The 13760-nt window shown below is 51.1% G+C and overlaps 1 long non-coding RNA gene across 1 annotated transcript; it reads left to right on the top strand.

Moving 5' to 3' along the window:
- Positions 1 to 1934: 1934 nt before the first annotated feature.
- Positions 1935 to 4764, top strand: LOC129644606 (uncharacterized). The gene is made up of 3 exons (XR_008710870.1): positions 1935 to 2813; positions 3716 to 3762; positions 4198 to 4764. It is a non-coding gene; the product is annotated as an uncharacterized LOC129644606 (long non-coding RNA).
- Positions 4765 to 13760: the final 8996 nt, after the last annotated feature.

The following is a 13760-nucleotide window of genomic DNA, read 5'->3' as shown; positions in this document are numbered from 1 at the left end:
ATGATGCTGCTTTGAGGTCTCCAGGTCTGGAAGTCTATGCTTGCAGGAGCTGCTCAGGGACAGCATTTGTATTGAATACAAACGCCATCACAGGTTATCAGAGACGAGGAAAGACAGAAACAAAGGCTCAGCGAGACAGACAGAGACAGATCGGAGAAGGGAGGCTACCTAGCCAGAGAAAGAAAGAACAGTCTGGGAGTGTGGAGAGCCCCTGATGTAAGCACACTCTTGCCAGTATTGCTGGAAACAAATAGTGACAGATTGCTAACATGTTACAGTGAAAATTACCAACATGATGAGACTTTTGCACCATAACCGGCACCTCTTGTTATCCCATTAACAAAACTGATGAGACCAAATTGCTAATAGGAGCGACCGTTCATGTTGTATTATATCACTCCCATCCTGCAGAGAGCACGCAGACCAAAGGGCCAATGAAAAGGTGTGTAGAAACCTCCCAAGAGCCAGTTTACCCAGGACAGATTTGGGGGAGGCCCTGGGAAGCCCCCTCCCCGCTTCCATCACATTTAGAAACACCCATATGGGATCCCAAGGCCTCTGCCACTGCCATTCCAGATGCTGGTCCCCAGGACTGAGCTGGGCTGGGAAGGGCTGTCCGTCATGACACGGAACAGGAACCGGTGACCTTTGCTAAGTACACAGGGTTCACTGGCATAGCCAGCAGGGGAGGGGAGAACGAGCTTGGCGATCGAGTGTCTCGGCTTGTCCAGATTCCAGCTCACCTCCATCTGCTCCTACAACCAAGCAATGCAGCAGACTCACCCCTGTGTATATGGTGACCACCCCACTCTGGCCACAGCTCCCGACAGCCAGACCAGAGAGAGCCCCGATGCCTAATTCCGTCATCACAGAGTTCAAACTGTCAGCGAAGCCCTGGGAGGCGTAAGGAGCAGGACACAGCTGGTTCTTGGAAGTCCCCGCCTAGACATTTAAAGAGGATCTTTCCTCTTTGGGCCGGGCAAGGATTTCCTGTTCAAACCCCACAGTCATCAGAGAAACCTGGATTAAGCATCCACTTGACGCTCACTCCTCTCAAAAGAAAAACCCTCCTTACCCTAGCCGATTCATGTCTGAGGAGTTGTTTTTTTTCCCCCACCAACATAATCACTGGCTACCCCAGGCTCCTTGCCACCACCCCAGAAAGTGGGGCCCAGCTGTGGCTGCTCTCTGCCAGCTCCCCCCGCTTTCCTCCACCAAGAAGTTCCTCAGGAAAGTAATTGGCCAAAGATTATTCTGAATAATTGAATGGCAAGGGCTTTTGTATACCAAACAGGGACTTGTCTTTGTCAAAAAGTCTTTACAAAGTACCCAAGTGCTGGGTGTCAGACAGGACAAGTTTTTTAATCATGTTAAAATGATTTATTTAAACGTCAAGCCATGTCACCCCACTTCCTTTCATTTTTCAAACTGTTTGTGTTTTTTCTGGATGATAAATTTATCTTCAGACAGCCTCAATATGACTAATTAACTTTGAAATATAAGAACCAGATGTGTGAGTTGGAGAGCTTTCTGAACTAATGCCAGACGGGCTGGTGGTTTCTTTTTTTTTTTTTTCCCTTCTTTTCTCCCCTGCCTTTCCCCGCCTCCCCATCGTCACCCCCCTCCCCACCCCATGTTCTGTCTCCCTGCGGCCTGCCCTGAAATTACCAAGCAGAGACACGTTGTCAACTACACAGGATTATAGCACTCTTGCGAGCAAAGAGCACCCACTGCTTTTTCTCTGTTCTCCACTCATTAGCCTCTCAGAACCCCACGTTCGCCCTTTGAAAGCAACCCCAGCCCACCTCCCCGTGATGGGCAGAGCCATCCTGGAGGAGGAACTGGAAAGCTTTCCCCACACCAGCCCGGGCCCCCGCCCATCCCCACGCTAATGATCTATCTCATGTGAAGCGGGAGCTGCCAGGATGCATTTGCCACATGAAAGCAAGTCCCCCTGCACTATGACACAAAGTGATTTCTTTTAAAGAGTCTTCCCTGTGAAGGGCTCCTCAGATCTGCCTCCTCCCTGTTCCTTTTGATGAGGGAACCAGCGCACAGCACACGAGAAACCAGGGCTGGGGTGGAAGCTGGTGATTAAGTCTTTCAACTCTGTAAACTGAAGCGCTTCTCTGTAATGGCCCATTTGGGGGTTGGAAGCCACAGATGTGTGTGTGTGTGTGTGTGTGTGTGTGTGTGTGTGTGTTCCACTCTAAAGGATGGAATGGCAGCTCAAAATAATTGGGTGAGAGCGCACATGAAGACTCATTTTTCCAGGCATCACGTAGCCAAGTTCAAGGGCTCAGAGTGAGAGGCATGAGCTGGGTGCCTCGGTTTCCCCACGTGGCTGTGAAATCCTTTCCCATCCCATCTCTCCCCCAGAGGCAGGCGAGGGGATGTGAGATCACAGCTGCGAGAGTGTTTTGAGTGCTTTAAAAGTCACGTTATACATCCTAGGGGATTAGCGGGATAACCAGCCCTGTTATTATATCATCGTGACCGTGATGCTCATCATGCCTCTTAATGTCTGAGATTTTTCACCTGGGATAATCACACTCGCTTGGCAGCCAATGGAGTCAGTTCTCCTACACACCAGGTGTCAACCTGGAAAGATAAACAGTGGACTCAAGTCTTGTCCTTTGCAGTCAGAGTGCGAAAAGGACCCCTTCACAGGCCCAGGGAGAGGAAACCCCCGCTTGACACCTCGGACTCCACGTTGCTGGCAGAGAAGGACTCGGCTACCGACAAACACCTGTGCTGCTGTGGAAACAGAGGGCCGAGGGGAAGTCCCTCTGCCTCCCTAGAGAGCGAGGCAGGTGAGAGGCCCCAGGAGGGTCCTTGGGGCTCCCTTCGCTTACCCAGTCTGCCTATTCTCGCTTTTAAAAGCTTGGCTCCCCTCTGTGGAGACAGGACAGGGATGCACCAAGCAGGCTGGACTCTCAAAAACATCATGAGCTAGGGCAATTCCCCTTGGGTTCCCATGCTTCCTCTTCCCCAATCCTGCCCCCACAAAGTACTTCTTTTCAGCCGTGTGTAACCCCACTTCCAGAAAAGAGGTGTCCTCGCCCTCCAAGAGGGTTTGCATTGGAGCAGGTGTTTCAGGGGGAACTCAGGAAGGAAAAAGAGGCTTTCAGTCATTCAACAGGCAAAGAAAGGAGGAGGGGGGTGAGGAGGGAGGGGACAGGGCAGGAGAGAGTGTGCCTGATGCTTCTCCAGTCCAGTCGTGCCTGGCCTGATGCTGAGACAGCGCATCTCAGAGGCAGACAGATGGACCAGAAAGGGTGGGCGTGAAGGGGCAGGAGACCCCAAAGGCGGTCAGCCTGGATGAGCCCTGAGGCCCCTGCTGGGGCAGTGTGAGGGGAGACTCAGTGATGGATCAGGGACCGAGTCTCAGCACTGCCCTATGGGAGCACGAGGCCACCTCCTTTCTGAAGACATCAGCATCAGGCCTCCAGAAAAACTCATGGTGAGTGGGAGAAAGAGGTGGTAGGAATACTAAGCACTACAGCTTTATTGGTGGCTCAGACGGTAAAGCGTCTGCCTACAATGCAGGAGACCCAGGTTCAATCCCTGGGTCGGGAAGATCTCCTGGAGAACGAAATGGCAACCCACTCCAGTATTCTTGGCCTGGAGAATCCCATGGACAGAGGAACCTGGTAGGCTACAGTCCATGGGGTCGCAAAGAGTTGGACACGACTGAGCAACTTCACTTTCACAGCTTTATTGGGTGCCTTCTGACATCCTGGGACAGACAGATGGACAGAGGTACACACAGCGAGATCATCCAGTGACAGCCGCCCCCCACCGGAGCTTTATCTCCACTGCAGCAGCACGAGCACCCTCCCCAACACCCCCACCCCAAGCAGGAGCCTTCTCAGAGCCCTGAATGTCCAGGGATTCCCTGGCTGGGTTCCTTCTACAGCACTTCTGCCTGCCCACCCGCCCCATTCCCTCCGGGGAAAGAATTCAGATAGCTTTCTGACTATTAATCACATTTCCCGCTGTGTCAAGCTGAGATAATGATGGAGCTGGCCAAAGCACAGGATCCTCAATTAAGTGACCAGAACCAAGTCCATCTGGGAAGTGGGCAGGTGGGAAAAGGGAGGCCCTGGGTCCCCTGGGGGCCTGCTGGGACTGCCCCCCTCCTGCGGGTCCACCTAAGACCTTCCCTATCCTCCTGCTATGTCCTCTCCTCAACAGAACCCTATCCTGCATTGATGAGCCTGGAGGCAGCCCTGACTTCCAGCCAGGGGAGCCCACCCAGAACACCCATCCATGGCCACGGACCCACCCAGCATCCTTGGAAACCAAAAAGCCTGGGTTTGCCCCCCTTCCCCTGGCGGGCACCCCTGTCTTCTCCCACTGAGTGCACATAATAAGCAGAGAAACCTGACGCTGTTAACAGACAGCCGCCGTGATTCAGGGGCTGTCCTCCTTGATGTCTCAGAGACCCAGGATCCAATGGGCTGTCCCCCTGTCCAGCCCGAGATATTTAATAAAGTAAAGCCCTCGGGATCAAGAGGCTGCCACGGCCCCGTTCCTCCCTGCAGCTCACGCTGGAGTTCTTTAAAGCCTAACTCGCGTCTGCCTCCCTCTCCACAAAGCCTTTCATGCCGCCTCGCCAGACTGACATTTTGACAAGTTGCCACGAGTGACATCTGATTTGTACAAATTTCAAGACTAATAAATCTACCTGTCAAAGCGGAAACTTTAAAAGGAGCTAAGCCCAGCGGGTATAGTTTAACAGAACTCAAGTTGATGAAACTGTAGGTTGGAGAAATTATATCTGTCACAATCCACCCACATTAGTTCTGCAGAAATGTTGGCAACTGAAACGTCTTTCACGGGCGTTACCAAAAAGTTAAAAAAAAGAAATTTTTTTATTAAAAAAAAATTTTTTTTAATCGAGAAAGGAGATTGTTAATACCCTGAGTAACAAGTAACAGTTCTATTTGTAAACTAATGAATTTGATGTATTTAGTTTTTAATTGTGTTGCCATTGTGAGAAGCGGCTTTCTGCCTGCCTCTGGAATCTGGTCTTTCCATCCAAGCTGGGGCCCATCAATCACCGGGCTCCCAGCAGCCTGCCTGCGGGTGGATGGGGTGACCCCCGTCCTGGCCCAGCCTCCCACTCCTCCATTCCGCCCCCCAAAGCCCCCCCAGTCCCACCCCCCAGCCCCGGGCGCTGAATCACTTCCTCCAAAGCCCTCCGGCCTTGACCTGGAGCCTGAGGCCTGGCCCCCACTCTGAGCTTCGCTGTGGGATTTTTGTTTTCAAGAATGTCAGTGTTGAGGGGTAGGGAGAGGGGGAACTAAGGCCAGAAAAACTTCTGAGTCTGGCTAGCTTTTTATTTTTATCTTATCTTTCCTTCCTGTCTCTGACAAGTCCACTTTTGCTCTGAATCATCATGTCAGAAATGGGGAAGCCAGAATTCTCCCAGGAGAGGAAAAAAAAAAAAACTCCAGGAGGGAGGAGGCCTTCTCTGGATTCCCACACACCTAGAGACTCCAAGAAGCGTGATGAGTCTGTGTTCTCTGTCCTTCCCCTGCACCCCCAAAGAGCAGGGAAGCAGCTCCCAGCTCCTAGAGGTGGCCCCCACCTGCCGTGAGGGGTGAGCTGGTTTCTGCTTGAGGCAGTCTCCACAAGCCAGATCCTCAACCCCATCGTTGTTATCACTACTGCCTTTCTCCTGGGAGTTCAAAATGGGATCTCACTTGCCCTCTCGCTCAAACGGTTAAGACGCCGGTAGGCAGGACAGAGGGGATCTTTGTTCTTTCAACCAGAGGCAGTGGGGCTGAGGTCACCCCACACTTTGGTGTAGGGCCCAGTTCCAGCTCCAAGAAGACCATGTGGTCTTCCCCACAGGGTCTGCTTCAGCCCTGCAATTCCAGAGCTTCTGCCTCTTATTCCCTTGGCTGGGACGATAGCTAGAAGCTCACACCTCCTTCTCTGTGTCTTGGCCTGCACTGGGAGGTGGCTATAAGAGAGTGGTGCTAGGCAGGGTGATAACTCGACAGCTGGTGATGGGGAGTCTGTCAGGACTAAAGGGAGTGGGGTGGGGAGCAGCCCTTTCAGATCAGGCAGCAAGATGCCAATCTGTCCGCCATGAACTTTGTTGTTGTTGAGCCACTAAGTCGTGCCCAACTCTCTTGCAATCCCTTGGACTGTAGCCCTCCAGGCTCCTCCATCCATGGAATTCTCCAGACAAGGATACTGGGGTGGGTTGCCATCTCCTTCTCCAGGGGATCTTCCCAACCCAGGGAATGAACCTGCATCTCCTGCGTTGGCAGGCAGATTCCTTACCACAAAGCCACCAGGAAAGCCAAAGTAGTTTTACCCAGTTCAGCATTTCTCCCTGTCGATTGGACGTCTATTAAGCAGATTTTACATAGGATGTTCAGCTCTGCACCATGTGGGCTATAGAGACATGCCAAACGTAATCCCCGTCCCAAAGGAGTTTACAGTCCTTGTGGGGTGATCTAAGCAAAGTGACACAGATCAAAACAGATCCTGATCAAGAGCAAAGCGAGTTCAAGTTCTAGCCAGGGGAGTGAAGAGGCTCTCAATCCAGCCCTGCCCCTGACTGGCTGTGGGACCTTGGGAAGACTGTCTCCTCTGTCATGAGAGGGCCACCGGATGATCTGAGGCCCCTGCATTTGCTGTGGGCTTTGAGATGAGGCGTTGCGAGATTGTGTGAAAGCTCTTTATAAGCCATAAACATTTACGCAATGGCTGGTTGCCATTGTCACCACGGACCAGGGCGAACAGACCTGTCTTCACTGAGAGGTCAGGCTAAGATCCAGCACTAACTCACCCAATGAAGAAGTAAATGAACAAAGAAACGGGTTTGCTGGGGCCCCGAGGAGGACAGAATTTAGTCGTGCTATGCCTGAGCTCTGATTACAGAATCCGCAACCTGACCTGCAGCTCCCAGCCCCTCACCATGACCAGCCGTGGGGCCTCTTCCTTACCAGTGAGAAGCAGGCAACTGTCTGGGGAGGTGAGAGCATTGGGAGTGAAGCGAAACCCCAGTACTGATTTTTCCAGAGAGTTGTGGCAAAACCATACACAAGGACAGATCTTCTTGGATGTGGATGGCCCTGGGACAGGAAGTAGAAATCTCCGGGTGGGACTCCACTGAGCCACTGCCTCCCAAGTCACCTCCCCACCTGGGGAAAGGCCAATGTCACTTCGCTTTCAAGGCACGGGATTCTGAGAGGCATGCGAGTGAGTCTGGCTTCACAGGTAGGTGCCTGGGGGAAAGAGGGATGGGGATGACCCTGCTGGAATTTGGTAAGTGGCCCAGGTGCTAAATCCACCAAGACCTAACACTCTTGCAACATTAGGATTCATTGTCCATGTGCATCAGCCGCTGACCTATTAGATTCATGTGTTGGCGTTTAATCAGAGAAAACCTCGAGAGCTGATTACTGGGCACCTGAAGCTCAGCGAGGTCTACTGTCTGTGTCCAATCACACAGCAAGTCAGCTGCAGACTTAGAAACTGCTGGATTGAGTTTTCCTCCGAGAATGTTGCTTTTTTCTCTCTTTTCCCTCAGCAAGCTAGTCCCTCCAGGGAAAGGCTCAACTATGCCAAATATGACTAATAAAAAAAAAAAAATTATTTGAAGGATTTTTTTCTAGAATAAACATTTCACTTTATATTTTATTGGATTAGGACTTGCTAACCTCCAGGAGTTTCTCACCTAGCAAACTGGAGATTGTTTCCCTTACATAACGAGCTTCCCCGCATTTGGACAAGGTGAGTCAAGTTTTATGAAAGGCAGGAGACACACTGAGAGTCACAGGTAGCCGCCCAGAGCAGGCCCAGAGCACCGAGGCCCAGGCTGGGAGCTGCAGATTCAAGGGGCCACCTTCCTCCACAAACGGAGGCCTGCAGGGGGCTTTGCTCCTGGACACAATCAGCCCCTGAAGCTACAGCCCATTGCCTCCTGCCTGGGGTCCATTACCCACACCACGGGAGGAACTTCAGCTTGAAAGAATGGAGGCCCATCTCTTTCTACTGCCTCCAGGCAGCATTGTGGGTTTTGCAACCAAAGAGAAAAGAAAAAGAAATCTTGAACTGTTTTTCAAATGTTCTGGGTCTTGGCAAACCCCAAAATGCCTTTTGCCAAATGCTTTTTCCCTTAATTTTTAAACCTCGGGTGTATTTCCAGAACAATCCGATCCATCTGCTTCTGATTCATTTACACTTAACTCATTAGGAGGCTCTTGCGTAAGGAGCAGTCTGACGTCCTCAAGCTCCCCGGGTGAGGGACTCTTCTCCCCTCTTTGAATCAGAGGGAGGCATCTTGCCAGCTGGGTATGGAGCACAAACCCCAAACAATGGAAAGCCTGGCTGGAAACCTGGAGGCCCCAGGAAGAGAACAGGCTTCTCTGGTGTCCCTCCCATCACTCATCAGCTCTGCTCTTCCCATCAGATTATCATCAGCATTGCTGGTATTGTCGTTAAGGATACAGCAAATGGCCGCATATTATTGTGAAAGCCTTTGTCTTATATTCCAAAATGTGCCATTCTTCATTCACGCACTCTAGATTCATCTGCGTAGACATGGAACAAACACTCCCAACCAACTGTGAACCATCAGTAGGGCCTTGGGTAGGGTATCTGATCCAGGACTTAGAGCTAAATGCCAATCTCATTCCAGCTTGCATTCTGAGCTCTACCAGGAATCCCAGGCAAAGAAATATGGGCAGAGAGCAGCTTCCAAGGAAGAAAGCAAAGATGGAAAACATGCGGATGATCCCAAGGGACACACAAGAGAAAGAGATGGCTGGGACTTCCTTAGCGGGCCAGTGGTTAAGACTCTGCACTTCCAGTGCAGAAGGCACTCAGTCACTGATCGGGGAACGAATACCCCACATGTTGAGCAACGGGGAATTTTTTTTTGCAATTTCAGCCAAAATTAAAAAAAGAGAGAGAGACGGCTGGCTTCTGGGGGTCTGAGTGACTGGCCAACCTAAGCCACAGCTTCTGCTGCATCACAGAATTCACCCAACTTTACTAGGAAAGAGGCTTTTCTCTCCTACCTTCTGTTCTTCATTATCAGCCTTCTCACTACCACTTTTATTCAACAAAATTAATTTTGAAATGTATAGAGTGACTTCTCTAGGCTTAGCTCTGCCCTAGGCTAAGAACCAGAGAGGCCAGAAAAGGCAATGAAACGGCCTTCCCTGGAGGATTTGCAGCCCATATGGGGAAACATTTCATTTTTCAGGAGTGTATACTATTAGCAAGACAGCTTTTGGCCAAATGAACAAGGCACAGAGAGAGTTTAAGAGAGGTCCACCAAGGAGAGAGATCTCATGAACCCGAATGGTAAGGAGGTAGGTTTCAAAGGAGCCAGCCTCGAAGATGAGTGCTTGGCTAGTTGGAGAGGAAGGGTACCTACCTGAAGGAAGAAACAGGAATGAAGGCTCAGTGATGGAAAATAAACTACCGTGTTTACGAGATAGTAAGAGCGACCATATTGAGACACAGAGGCAAATAAAAGAAAAAGTAGGGAGTAGGTGACTCAGCAAAGAAGTCTGGATTTAATAGGAAACTCTAGAGTGAGTCACCAGAGGGTTTTGAGCAGGGAAGGAAGATGCAGAAAGCAGTGGTTTCAAGGGAACAATCTGATGTCAACGGACAAGGTTGACTGGTGTGGAGAAAGGTTGGAGGTGGAGCTGCCAGGAATCTGCTGCCATGTTACCTGTGTAACGACAGGGACCTAGAGAAAGGTCTCACGACAGGGCCGTGAGAAAGAAAAAGAAAGAACAGATACTATGAAGAGAGAATCTGCCGGGCTTGATGGCTCCATGGCCAGGGACCCTGAAGAAGGGGGAAGAGTTAAGATAACAGAGAAACGCAGGAGCTGATCAACTGAGAACATTTTCAACCACAGACAACATTTATGTAGCAGTTTGCCTGTGCCAGACCCTGAATACCTTGCATAAGTTACATCCTCACCACAGTTATCGCTGCTTTACTGATGAGCAGCCAGGGCTTAGAAGGGTTTATTCATTTGCCTGAATTCACACAGAGAAAGGGTGGGGACGCTAGCATTTCAGCACATTAATCTGCTGCCTTGGCTCCCTAGTGTGTCCTTAAGCAAGGCCATCATCCTGTCTTCCTCTTCTCCTCACTGACCCTCACACACCCCAGACCCACTCATGCACCGCCACCCTCAGCTTACTTAAATCCAGATCAAGCCTCAACTCCTTCCAGAAACTTCTGTCACCCCCTGGAGCTTTTACAGACCTTCTTTCTTTACCACCTCCTATCGAGGTATAGTAGAGGTTTCCCCAATCCTTCAGCAGTCTAGAATCCGCCTGCAATGCAGGAAATGCAGGAGACACAGGTTCGATCCCTAGGTTGAGAAGATGCCCCGGAGAAGGAAATGGCAACCCACTCCCGTATTCTTGCCTGGAAAATCCCATGGATGGAGGAGCCTGACGGGCTACAGTCCCTGGGGTGGCAAGAGTCAGACACCACTTAGCAGTTAAACCACCACCACCATCGATGTACAGACAGAACCACAGACCTGAGCATCTAATTCCACGCCTTTCTCTATTGATTGGGTTCCTAAGTTCCCTGGAGCTGAGCCCAAACCCCAGCTTTGCCTCTTCATGAGTTATGTAGCCCTGGGCAAGTTACTCAACTGCTGAGTCTGTTTCCTTAGCTGTCAGTTGGAGATAAAAGATTATTGTCAGAATTATATGAGAACATGCCTGGTACATAAAAGGCACTCAATTACCGGTATCTATCAGTATTACCACTGTTATTCCTATTCAAAGTCCTCTGATGGGCATCACTGTGTCCAAAGCTCCATGAATATTCTTTCACCTGAACTCTGGATCATTCCAACATCTATATATAACTTCGATATTCACTGCAGATCCACCTTGACTTACGATAGGGTGGCTGCTGCTATTTAGTCACCAAGTCATGTCCAGCTCGTTTGCGACCCCCATGGACTGTAGCCTGCCAGGCTCCTCTATCCATGGGATTTCCCAGGCAAGAATATTGGAGTGGGTTGCTATTTCCTTCTCCAGGAGATCTTCCCAACCCAGGGATTGGCAGGCAGATTCTTTACCACTGAACCACGTGGGAGGCCCACCATCTCGATAAACCCATTGTAGGTTGAAAATATTATAAATTGAAAATGTATTTAATCCACCTAACCTACCAAACTTCATGAATTATCCTAGCCTACCTTAAACAGAACACTTCTGTTAGCCTGAAGTTGGGCAAAATCATCTAACACAAAGCCTGTTTGTGAATAAAGTGCTGGATATCTCTTGCAATTGGTTGCCTCTTGTACTTACAGTGGAAAATATTAGGGTCATCTGGGTGCGGAATGGTGACAAGCGTGTTGGCTGTTTGCTCTTGCGACGGGGTGGCTACCAATGCCCCAGTATCACAAGAAAGGGTACAGAGTATCAGTAGCTCCAGGAAAAGATCAAAATTCAAAGTACAGTTCTTACTAAATATGTATCACTTTCACACCATCATCAAGTCCGAAAATCATAAATCAAAGCCTCATCAGCTGGGGACTGTTTATACTTATGTCTTAACATTATTAACATTTCTTTCACCATGTTTAAAACCCATGTATGGGGTGAGGGATCCTGTGTCAATGCATTGCAGACAGGGCAGCTCTAAACCAGAGTCGGGAATTCCAGAAGGAAGCCAGGCAGCCACGGCACAGAGTGAAATGTGCTCAGCCTCCCACTGGCAGAGGAGCCGCCTTACCCGCGCAACACAGGGCAGGGATACGGGGCTCGCCCCAGCAGCATCAGGGCTCTGCCCTCCTGCACCACTGGCCCGAGCCCAAGTCTGCTCCAGGTTTGCTCACCCTGGCTTCAATGTCCCATCTCCTTCCTTCTGAGCCCCCCGGGGCCTCATGCTTTCCCTTCTATCACCTGGAAGGCCAGTGTCCCCTTGGCGACTCAGACACTCCCCAACAAGACTCCCCGGTTTCCTTCTATTTTCCTCCCACAACCCCATCAAACCCAGTTCCCACAAGCTGCCCCGAGAAGATGACAAGCCCCGGTGAGCAATAATGCCTGATGGTTTATGAAACACTCAGAGGGTGGGGCACGGCCTTACCCCTCCTCTCCCAAAATGACCAATAGGGAAAAGCGGTGAAGAGATGAATTTTTTGTGTGTGGCAGAAGAATAGGGGCTGGTATTTCTGAGGCAGGTATTGAAAGCAAACCCTGTACCTTTGATTTTATTTTCATCCATTCATCCTTGCTTTCATTCTGACACACAGTCTGGCAAAATGCAGCAAGGGACTTCTACACGGGGCAAACATGGACATTTTTTAAATCTTTATTTGGCTGCATCGGGTCTTCGTTGCAGCACACAGGATCATTTATTTCGAGGGGAGTAGTTATGATATGCAGGATTAGTTACCCCACGGCATTTGGGATCTTCGTTCCCCGACCAGGGATCGAACCCGTGCAGATTCTTAACCACTAGACCACTAGGGAAGTCCTTGAGATCTTTCTAAAGGACCAAGGTAGAATCCTCCAGGAGTAAAGAGCTGGGCTGTCAGCAGAGAGGTTACAAGGAGTACATTCAGGACACACAGCCTGGAAGCCCTTCCTGCAGCGAGTGGGGCACTCTGAGCCCTCAGGAGCAAGTCCCAGGATCAGCTCGGTGCAGAGGAGGTGCAGCCATTCCCAGTGGTCCCCACCCAGCGAGACCTCGGCAGGCCTGGCTGCCAGGAGGGGGACGCAGGAGAAGAAGACAACACGAGAACCCTAGACACAATTCCCATGGCCCTGCAGGGTGAGGCCACCCAGAAGGAAAGGAGAGGGGACCCTGGCGCGGTGGCCTGGGGTGCTGTCTTTCCTCAAGCAGAGGACAGAGTGGGAGACGCCTGAGTCCCCCCACCCCCAATGCACCCGAGTGTTGGGGCTGCTCTCAGATGGAGCGCTAACTGCCCAATGGATCTGCCTCCACCCAAGTGCCGCCTGCGGTGGAGACAGCAGGGCCGTTTCTGAAACACTGCGAGTTGCCTCTCCATCCTTGGCCCTGGCAGTTTCCTTTCTTCTTTTTGTAGTGGGGATTCAAGGCCAAAAATACACACTCTCTCTCTCACACACACACACACATACGCGAAGGGAGGGCAGCAGGAGGAGTCGGACCCCAAAGTGTGGCCCGGGCTTTAAACATGCCCAGGCGGTGCTTGGGGAAGTGTCACAGCTTGGCTGGGAGCACGGGTGGCACGGGCAGGCAGGCAGAGGCAGGGAACGGGAACTGAGCTTAGGACCCACTGGAAGGCCGACAGGAAAGAAAAGCCAACACGTGGCGTCTGTGCATAGAGACAGGACGCACTTCTGCGCATCTTTGTGGCGGCCGTGGTCCCCTCACCAGGCACGTTTGGCCTCCCGACCTTGGTTTCTGCTGATGCCAATGTTTGGAGAGGCTCTGCCACCCTCCCCACCCCCGACGGCACACCAACATCTACACACACAGGGCCTGTCCAGTCTCCCAGGCTGGCTTTGGTCTCCAGCCACATTCAGACACCTTTCCGTCTCTCCACCCCATCACCTATAACCATCTTCCATGCCCCAGAATTGTCAACAATTTGAGCCAAGCTCCGTTAAGTCTTTGTTCCTGAAATGCCCTTCGATTGTTACCCAGAGGGGCGAGCGTGTCTTGTTTTTCCCACTGGGAGTGACGTGACCTCCAGCTTCAGATTCAGCGTTGTTCCCTTCTCCTGTCTTCTCCTGGCCGAGGAGGCCGTC

Source organism: Bubalus kerabau, chromosome 2, assembly GCF_029407905.1.
Source record: "Bubalus kerabau isolate K-KA32 ecotype Philippines breed swamp buffalo chromosome 2, PCC_UOA_SB_1v2, whole genome shotgun sequence".
In the NCBI taxonomy this organism is placed as follows: domain Eukaryota; kingdom Metazoa; phylum Chordata; class Mammalia; order Artiodactyla; family Bovidae; genus Bubalus; species Bubalus kerabau.
The sequence above is the reverse complement of the archived record's forward strand: the minus strand, read 5'-3'. Positions and strand labels throughout refer to the sequence as shown.